General features: G+C 40.1%; 1 non-coding gene across 1 annotated transcript; it reads left to right on the top strand.

Moving 5' to 3' along the window:
* Nucleotides 1-6,981: 6,981 nt before the first annotated feature.
* On the top strand, nucleotides 6,982-7,088 carry LOC141650714 (small nucleolar RNA R71). The gene has a single exon (XR_012546732.1). It is a non-coding gene; the product is annotated as a small nucleolar RNA R71 (small nucleolar RNA).
* The last annotated feature ends 2,367 nt before the right edge of the window (nucleotides 7,089-9,455 follow it).

Genomic DNA, 9,455 nt, shown 5'->3' with positions numbered 1-9,455 from the left:
TGCAAGGTTTGCACTCCTTTCCTACCAAGGACACAAAACCTCAAAGAATATGCAAAACAAAGAACTAAAGACAAGAAATGACCCAAATATGCACTAAAAAGCATGGGAACAAGGCTAATTCGGGGGCTAAATATGCTCTAATTATGGTCACATCAAATATCCCCAAACCGAACCTTTGCTCGTCCCGAGTAAAGAGGTGACAAAGACTAGGACCATTATTTAAACTAACCTAATAACATAGCCGATATGAGACAATTAGCGGGTCTCACTCCGCCCCTTCAACTCACAACAAGACAACCATGAGGTAGGATGCCTTCTTGAAAGGCAAGGTGGGTCTTGCCAAAATGGCGACACATCCAAACATTAAGCACACAAAATCAAGTAATGGATGCATCTACAAAAGGAATAGCCACTTCCTCATCAAGTGGCGGAGTCAACTAAAAGGGAACAAATTTAAGAGCATATATTCCGTCACAAATACTAGTTCAACAAATCACTAAGGCTAAGAGGATGGCACTAAATCACCTCCAAATGGTGTTAAACTAGACTACTTTCGTCCTCAATTTCCAAATACTTTCGTCAAGAGCGATCGGATGGCGTGGAATGATGATCCCTATGATGCTAGTAGCATATGACATGACAAGTCTCGAGTTCTCTACAAAAGTAAAGGTCATGGATCGTCCCAAGCTCGACAAAGTGGCTTGACAAAAAGGCTTTTTGGGAATGAAATGCTCAAATCATTGTAAACAAGGGTGGATATGACTAGCATTCAAAAATTGACCTCATTCAACTTTCACATTTCAAGAATTAGAGATGGGGTTTGTCCCTTCCGTGATAATGTCCTTTGCTTTCGCCAATCACTTATTAGGCAACCGGTTAACCTCTAGACAATAGCTTTTCGGGGTGATAGTCACTTTGTCTCTGGGCGGTTGAATTCACAACCGTGTGGGGGCCCAATTCAATGGATCCCTCTCCAAACCACATCGAAGTGGTACGCCTCCATCAAAACGACTAAAATTCTCAACATTTCAACATTTCAAAACATTTGAGGTTTCCTTGGCAATAAAACGTTTCCATATAACAAAATCTTTGAAATGAGCACTTCAAACTTATTGATAGAAAGTATTTTTGGGTTGCCATACCACAAGGTCAATCAAGGTCACCTAGACAAATTAACCAAGTCCACATCGCATCACGGGGTTGGATAGGTGACTCACATGCAAACCCTTGACTAGGCTTTGGGTCATGGGTCGAAAGACACTAGTATGACACAATCTAGGGTGTTTTACATCCATTCTAGTAGGCGAAGTCTTAAGTTGAAAAAGTATTTGTAATGGCTTAGTTGCTCTTGTCAAAGTTCCCAATTAGGCACTTTTCAAAACTCTTCATCTAAATGCAACTATATGCCATGATGCAACTATTATATACATCCTAATGCAAGTGATTCTACCAACTAATATGTCATATAAACTAAATGCAAGTCCTAAATTCACATTGTTATACCGCATCAATCAAAATAAAGCCACATAGCCATTAACATAAAGAGGAAAAAGGAGATTGGGAAGATCATACCATGCGGTCTTCAATATTCTCATGTCTCGGATGTGGCGTAGTCGATCAATGTGAACAAAGATAGAACAAACACAATATATACAACAATATATACAAGACTACACTACAAAGGAAATGAACTTGTTTTTGGTTTTTCAATTTTCAAATTTTTATGGTTTTTCGAAATTTTTCAATTTTTTTTTGGATTTTTGAATAAGAGTTAAGTTAGAATTCCCCATCCCCACACTAATATGGGCATTGTCCTCAATGGCCAAAATGATGGGAAATTATGCAAACATGATGCATGATTTCTACACTAAATGCAAGCTACACTAATCTACACTACATGATGCATGGTTTTTTTATTTATGACGGAGAGGATAATTTAGATTACCTCCCGTTGTGTATGCATTTACTTCCCCAAACCGAGTTAGACATTATTTCTAATGTCCTTAGGTTGGGTGTAGTTCATGCACACACGATGCAATGCATGAAACTAATTTGTCATTTTGGATTTTCAAAAGGTGGGAACAATAAAATGAGAACACCTCAATGGGGCCGAGGTGTTAGTCCTCTATGGTGCTAGGACTACTCCAACAATGATCAAGAAAAATAATTAAAACAAAGAAAGAAGTAGAACAAACCTCGAGAGGGTAGGAGCCTCCAAAGCTTGCTAATCTTCCATCATATCAACACTATCATCATCTTCCTCACTAGAAGTGGACTCATCACCACTTCCCTCTTCACTTTCTTGTTCATTTTGCTAATCATCCTCTTCTCCATCTTCACTAGCCTCTTCATCAATGTTATCATCAACATCTTCATCACCAACAACCTCATTGTCACCCGGAAGCTCACCCCTAGATGCACTCGGAAAGAAGACTTCCCTATCCGCCCAACTAGGCAAAGGACATGAAGGATCAAGTAGTCCTTGCCTAGCTAAGTGAAGGAGGGGTGGATATTGGGCTAAGTAAGCATCTTCCCAGTCCTTGAAGGCTTGCTTGTGCATCTCTTGCATAAGAAGAGTCACATAATCCTTGTTTGCTTCAACACCTTCGGGTTTGAACTCTTGGTACTTGAAAGGATAGGGTGGTGTGACAATGGAAGAGGAGGGTATTTCAATTTCACCCTTTTGTTGTCGGATGATATATTCGGCCTCTTTTGAAAGGGGAAAGAGATAATTGGTCCGGTGGACACTTAAACGACAAATCTTTGAAGGCAAAGTAAAAGATCTAGCCTCACTTGTGAGCCATCCATACTTGGTGTCAAGAGGGTTATGAGAGACCCACTTGTATTTGTTTATCATAGTATCAATATCAATGAGATGACCACCCTTTTTCGCCACATACTTGTTATCCTTGTTGAAGTTCGGATCAAAGTATTTAGCTAAAATAGTGACTAGACCTCCATTCGCAATAACGGTAGTGCCTTGCTTCCCACAATCGATGTTTAGCCATCTATCCACCAAAAGCCTTAGAGAGTTGAAAGGCTTGGTGAATTCCCTTCCAATGTTCAAGGCCGACTCAAGAAGAACAAAATCGAGTTTGGTGAAATGGTTGGTGTCTTTTCTTGCAATGATGGTGTTTCCTATGACCTTGTGCCACACTCTAATGCCCAGATGGTGGACTAATAGAGCGCGACTAGCATGAAAGTTCTCAAATTTCCTTCCGGAAATCGCCTCCCAAAGAGGAGCGGGGTCATATTTGCCAACATTCTTGAAATAACTCGGTGAATCACTAAGACCCAAAGCTTTACCCATTTCCTCAAAGGAGATGCGCCTACTCACATTAGCTAGGCGAAACTCGATGCTTTCCATAGTCTCAACCTTGTTAAATTTCAAAGAACTCAAAAATTCTAAGGTAAGGGAGGGGTATGTCAATTCTTTTGATTCAAACAATTTTTCCAACCCTATGGCTTTAAAGAAGGCTCTAGTTTGCTCAAGGACACCCAAATTATCTAAGGCATCTTCACAAATAAACTTGGTGGATATAAATGATTTTCTAGCATACTTGGCAAAAGTGTCCCTATGGGATTTGGAAATGAAAATTACCTCCGGATAGTTCGAAAGTTGATCAGTTTCCGGAGTAGTAGATGTTGTTGCTTCCATGGGAGGTTGTTGTTGTTGCACTTTCAAGTTTGGGCTAGCTACCACCATAGCCAATGCTTTCTTTGCTTGAAGACTCTTTTGTCTTGATGAGAGTGCCTTTGCCTTTGGTGCCTTTGCCTTTGTTGCCTTTGTTGCTCCCTTTGTCCTTGCCATTGATGATTAAACCAAGAAAAGAGTGAAAATCTTCAATTTCTAAGTATACCCAAATCGATTTAAAGATGAAAAGCTTTGCCTTTATGAATTCAAAAATCGACTCAAAGGTTGAAGATTTTGTGCTTGGTTTTGATTTTTGTTGAAAGAGGAGTGATTAATTTGTTGTTAAAAGGATGTTTTGATTTGATTTTGGTGAATGTTGGTGAGGAATCTTGTTTTTGTGATGGAGAGGATGAGGGTTTTGGAGTTATGGGGTTTATGAGTAGTGTTTTGAATGAGGAAATGAAGAAATGAATGTGGGAGGGGGTTCATAATAAACCCGAAAAATTTGAAATGCAGGGGGAAGACGGGCGGCTTTCCTTCGGGACGGCCGGATTCTGCCTGTTCTGGGTTGGGAAATTCTCGCCTAAAGACGGGCGTCTTTCAGTGAAGACGCTCGGATTTGTAAATGCGGGACGGGCGTCTTTCAGTGAAGACGGGCGGATTCCTTTCCAGGGATTTTTCTTGTTTTTCTCAGCCAAAAAGACGGGCGTCTTTCCCTTCAGGACGGGCGTCTTTTTGAAGACGGGCGGCTTCTACTGCAGGACGCCCGGATTTGCTAACAGTCCAAAAATTTCAAATATTCAGCTCATGAAGGACGAGCGTCTTCTGCCCAAAATGCCCGGATTGCCTGAAGACGGGCGGATTCTCTTGAAACCGCTCGGATTCTACCCCTTTTACCCGGATTCAGTTCCATCCGTGTACTTTGCATATCCCTTGTCATTTTTCCATTCTTCAAAATCTCGTGTTCTTCATTGTGGGGGCACTACTAAGGCATGAATAGCCTAGGCAATTGCTATCCCCACACTAAGCTAAAGCACTACACATTAATTGAAATCATTAGTCCCTCCCTCACTTCTCTCAAACATGACAATTATCTTGATCAAAGTATAAAAATCCAAAAATAACAAAAATGCAATACAAGAATTGAAATGCGAGTTAGGGAGTTAGAAATATTTACAAATGGTGGTTTAGGGAGGACTCCACCAAACTCTCATCCTTAGAGAGATTGTCATGGGGGCATGTCCAAGGTGTTGTTGATGTTGCTCAACACCTTGAAGAAATAATCAAAAGCTTGTTCATTATCATGATAAAGATCTTCAATAGATCTTTTCCCTTATTGTCGGTCTTGATCAATAGCATTGCCAATGTAGGGATTAAAAATCCCTTCAAACTCGTCGTCCCAAAGACCACAAACTTCATCCACTTGATCACTAAAGATCTCTTGAGTTGATAGAGACAACTCTCCCAATTTCTTTTCTTGGCCAATGAGGCCATCCTCTTCTTCTTTGCTTGACTTTGATGAGCTTTGCAAGCTCTCTTTGTTACAATTCACTTGCTCTTTGAATGGAGCATCTTCAATTTTCTTCTTCCATTGGAGTTCCGACTTCTTCCTATCATCCTTCTGGCTATAATGGTCAATCATAAAACATGGTTCATGCAAACGGGGAGCTCTCATATTCTTGTCAAGATTAAAAGTTATACTCTCATCTCCCACTTCTAGAGTGAGCTCTCCATGTTTCACATCAATCACCGCACCCGCGGTGTGTAACAAAGGTCTTCCTAGGATGATTGGAATATTGGAGTCTTCTTCCATGTCAACAATGACAAAGTCCACCGGGATGAAAAATTTCCCAACTCTTACGGGAACATCTTCCCATATCCCTAATGGTGTCTTCGTCGATCTATCGGCCATTTGGAGTGTGATATTGGTGCATTTAAGCTCTCCCATCCCCAACCTTTTACTCACCGAGTACGGCATAACACTCACACTAGCCCCTAGATCACATAAGGCTTTGTTGATCGTGGTGTCGCCAATGGTACACGGTATTGAGAAGCTTCCCGGATCCTTGAGTTTTGGAGGTGAACTCCCTTGAAGTATTTCACTACTCACCTTAGTGAAGGCGATAGTCTCAAGCTTCCGGATCGACTTCTTCTTTGTGAGGATGTCTTTCATGTATTTTGCATAGGCCGGCACGTGATTGATTAATTCCGTGAAAGGAATTGAGACTTCCAAATTCTTCACAATTTCCATAAATTTTCCAAGTTGGTCATCAAATTTGGGCTTGGCTTGACGACTTGGAAAAGGAAGTCTAATCACAATGGGCTCCTTCTCCTTGACCTTGTCTTCATTTTTCTTTGAGATTTCTTCTTTTGATGGTTCTCCATCTTTGGAGTTTTGCACAATTTCTTCTTTATCACTAGCTTCCACAACTTCATCCTCAACTTGCTTCTTCGGTGCTTCATACCTTGTACCACTTCTCAAGTGAATGGCACTAACCGTTTCATGTCTTGGGGGATTACCTTGAGGTGGTAATTGCCCTTTTTGTCTTTGTGAGCTTGAAGATGCTTGTTAAGTCAATTGGGTTTCCAACATTTTGGTGTGAGCTAGGATGTTGTTGATGGTGATTTCCTTTGCTTGACTATCTTTTTGCATTTGAGTGAAAAATTCTTGTTGATTCTTTTGCATTTGGAGGACCGCTTTTTGAACATCAAAACCTTGGTCATTTTGTTGATTGTATGGAGTTTGATTTTGGTAACCTTGGTTTTGGTTGTAAAAGGGTCTTTGATTTTGGTTTCTCATGGGAGGTGGGGTGTATGTTGTTTGAGGGTTTTGAACATTTTGGCTTTTGTATGAGAGATTTGGATGGAATTTGGTGTTTTAATTGTAATAGTTGGAATAAGGGGTACCACTCTTGTATGCTTGGAAAGCATTCACTTGTTCATTTGTTCCCCTACATTCACTTTGGTCATGTCCCAAAGTTCTACAATTCTCACATATCCCACTTGGGATTGATGAAGATGCCGTCATGGCATTAACATGATGCTTTGGTGATTTTGAGGCTTCTTCAAGTCTAGCCATAGCTTTTTCAAACTTCAAATTGATTGTGTCAATGTGAGCACTAAGTTGAGCACCCAATTGAGTAATGGAGTCCACTTCATGCTTTCCTCCTCTAGTAGCCTTGCGAGGTCTACTATATTGTGAGTTATGGACCGCCATTTCCTCAATCTTGTTCCAAGTTTGATTGTCATCAACTTCGGTGAACATTCCATTTGATCCCATGTTGAGAATGTTCCTTGAATCTTCATATAGACCGTTCCAAAATTGTTGTACCAAGAACCACTCGCTAAGTCCATGGTGAGGACATGAGCGACAAATTCCCTTGAACCGCTCCCAAGCTTTATACAAAGATTCTTCATCCCTTTGCTTAAAACCCGTAATTTGAGCTCTTAGCATGTTAGTCTTTTCCGGTGGATAGAACTTTTTGTAGAAAGCTAGAGCCAACTTCTTCCAAGAATAAATTCCGAGAGTAGCCTTATCAAGGCCTTTCAACCATTGTTTCGCGGTGCCAATTAGAGAAAAAGGAAATAAAACCCATCGAATTTGGTCTTGAGTTACACCGGTTTGAGAAATCGCATCACAATAGTCACAAAAGGTTTCCATATGAGAATGAGGGTCTTCACTAGGCATCCCCCCAAATTGGCTTCTTTCGACTAATTGGATAAATGCGGATTTGGCAATAAAATTTCCGGTTAGACGTTGTGGTGTGGGAGTACCATTGGGTAGATTCTCCTCGGTGGGTACGGAATGTGATGAAAACTTAGGCATTGTGGGTTGATTTTGTGTTGTATTTTGTGTTGGGTTCTCCTCACCTTCTCTTGCAAAAGGTTTGATGAACTCAATAGTTGGTTGAATATCTACAACCTCACCAATACCTCTCAAATTTCTCCTAGCAAGTCTTCTATTGGTTGTCAAAGTTCTTTCAATTTCACGATCAAAAGGTAACAAATCACCTTGTGACCTTCTAGACATGCAAAATATCAAACAACTCGAAAACAATTAGAACAAACCTTGAGGAGTTTTACTTCCCCAAGGCAAAGAAAGACACAACTAATAACAATATAAGAAAATCTAAATCAAGTTAACACCGTTCCCGGCAACGGCGCCATTTTTGGTCGGATCACAGAGATGTTTTCGGTAACTTGTCGTTAGGAGCACCTAGACCAAAACACAATTTATAACTTCACAAACAACTCTACAATTAGTAAAGAGGCAAGTAAAGGTCGGATCCCAAGGGACGGGAATTGACATGAGATTTCTATTGCAACTAGTGGTGTCTTAGGGGTGTCACAATTGGGGTTGATGTAGAAGGTCACTAAACTAAATAGCAATGAAAGTAAACAAGCAAGATGAATGAAAAGGGTTGTAAACAATTGATAAAAAGCACTAGGGTGTCATGGGGTCATAGGGGAATCATGGGAATTGATCATACAAACATGTTCTCAAATTATAAGCAAGCAATTATTGTTGTGATGGATTGAGTTGGGTTATATCTTACAATCCTAGGAAAGTTTGGGTCCCGGAGCCAAATCGATTAGATTGTACAACACCTACAAGTCGACTTAGTCTTCCCTACTCAACAACATGCATGGTCTAATGAGACTCGAGTTGGTTTATGTCTTACAAGTCTCATTGAAAAGATAGGTGATGGGTAAAAAATGCAAGGATTCATAGGCTCGCATTTCATCAAACATAACATGTGCATGAGTTGAGATCAAAACAAGCAAGCAAATAAACCATGAAAGCATATTAATTTAAGCATGAATCATTCCCCATGTTGGTTTCCCCTAATTACCCACTAACCCTAGCTAGGTGACTACTCACTCATTATCATGTTGAACATGCTAGCAAGGTTGTCAATCATACCAACAAAGTGAAACATGATGAATAAATGAAAGTAATAAACAATAATTAAAAAGGGATTAAGAGAATTATACCTACTAATGATTCCAATAATAAAACAAGAATAAAAGAAGTACTTGATGCTTGATTGAGAGGTTGTCAATCTCCCAATAATAACCCAAATAATCTTCAATTACCCAAAATAAAGGATGAACAAAAGAGAGATTAAGGAAATAAAACTTGTATTAAAACTTGATTAATTGTTGATTACAAAACTAAAGAGAGATTTGATTGATATTAACTACACTAAAGATTGCTAAGAAGAACATGCTCTTCTAATTAGACTAATGGGGTATTTATAGTGGAAATTAGGTGGATGCATTAGGGTTAACTAAGGGCTTAAATGACGATTAAGTCCCTACTTAAGGAAACGCCGGTATTTTTAGAAGGATGGGCATCTTTCTTGAAGCTTGAAGAAACGAAGTTGTGCTGTCTTGGAATCCGTGCGTCTTAGGCACGGGACGTGCGGATTCAGGGGTCTCTGCCCGGGCGTCTTCTGGTAGCTGCTACCCGGGCGTCTTTGAAGGAAGACGCACGGATTGTGGTGCTGGGGACGGCCGTCTTCAGGTCAATCCGCACGGATTGCTGCTCAGTCTTGTTTCTTCTTCTTTTCTTCTCTTTTCTTCATAAAATCCTTGGGGATTTCCTTGGGGATGCAAGGATCTTTTCTCATCATTGCCCATCTACTATAATATGTACAAAGGCCTTCTAATCTTGTCTCTCCTTGATGCTTGGTCATTGAATTCAATCAATTTAGTCTCATTTTGCCATGAAAATGCAAGGTTTGCACTCCTTTCCTACCAAGGACACAAAACCTCAAAGAATATGCAAAACAAAGAGCTAAAGACAATAAATGACCCA

The sequence above is a fragment of the Silene latifolia genome, chromosome 3, assembly GCF_048544455.1.
Source record: "Silene latifolia isolate original U9 population chromosome 3, ASM4854445v1, whole genome shotgun sequence".
Lineage (NCBI taxonomy): Eukaryota > Viridiplantae > Streptophyta > Magnoliopsida > Caryophyllales > Caryophyllaceae > Silene > Silene latifolia.
The sequence above is the reverse complement of the archived record's forward strand: the minus strand, read 5'-3'. Positions and strand labels throughout refer to the sequence as shown.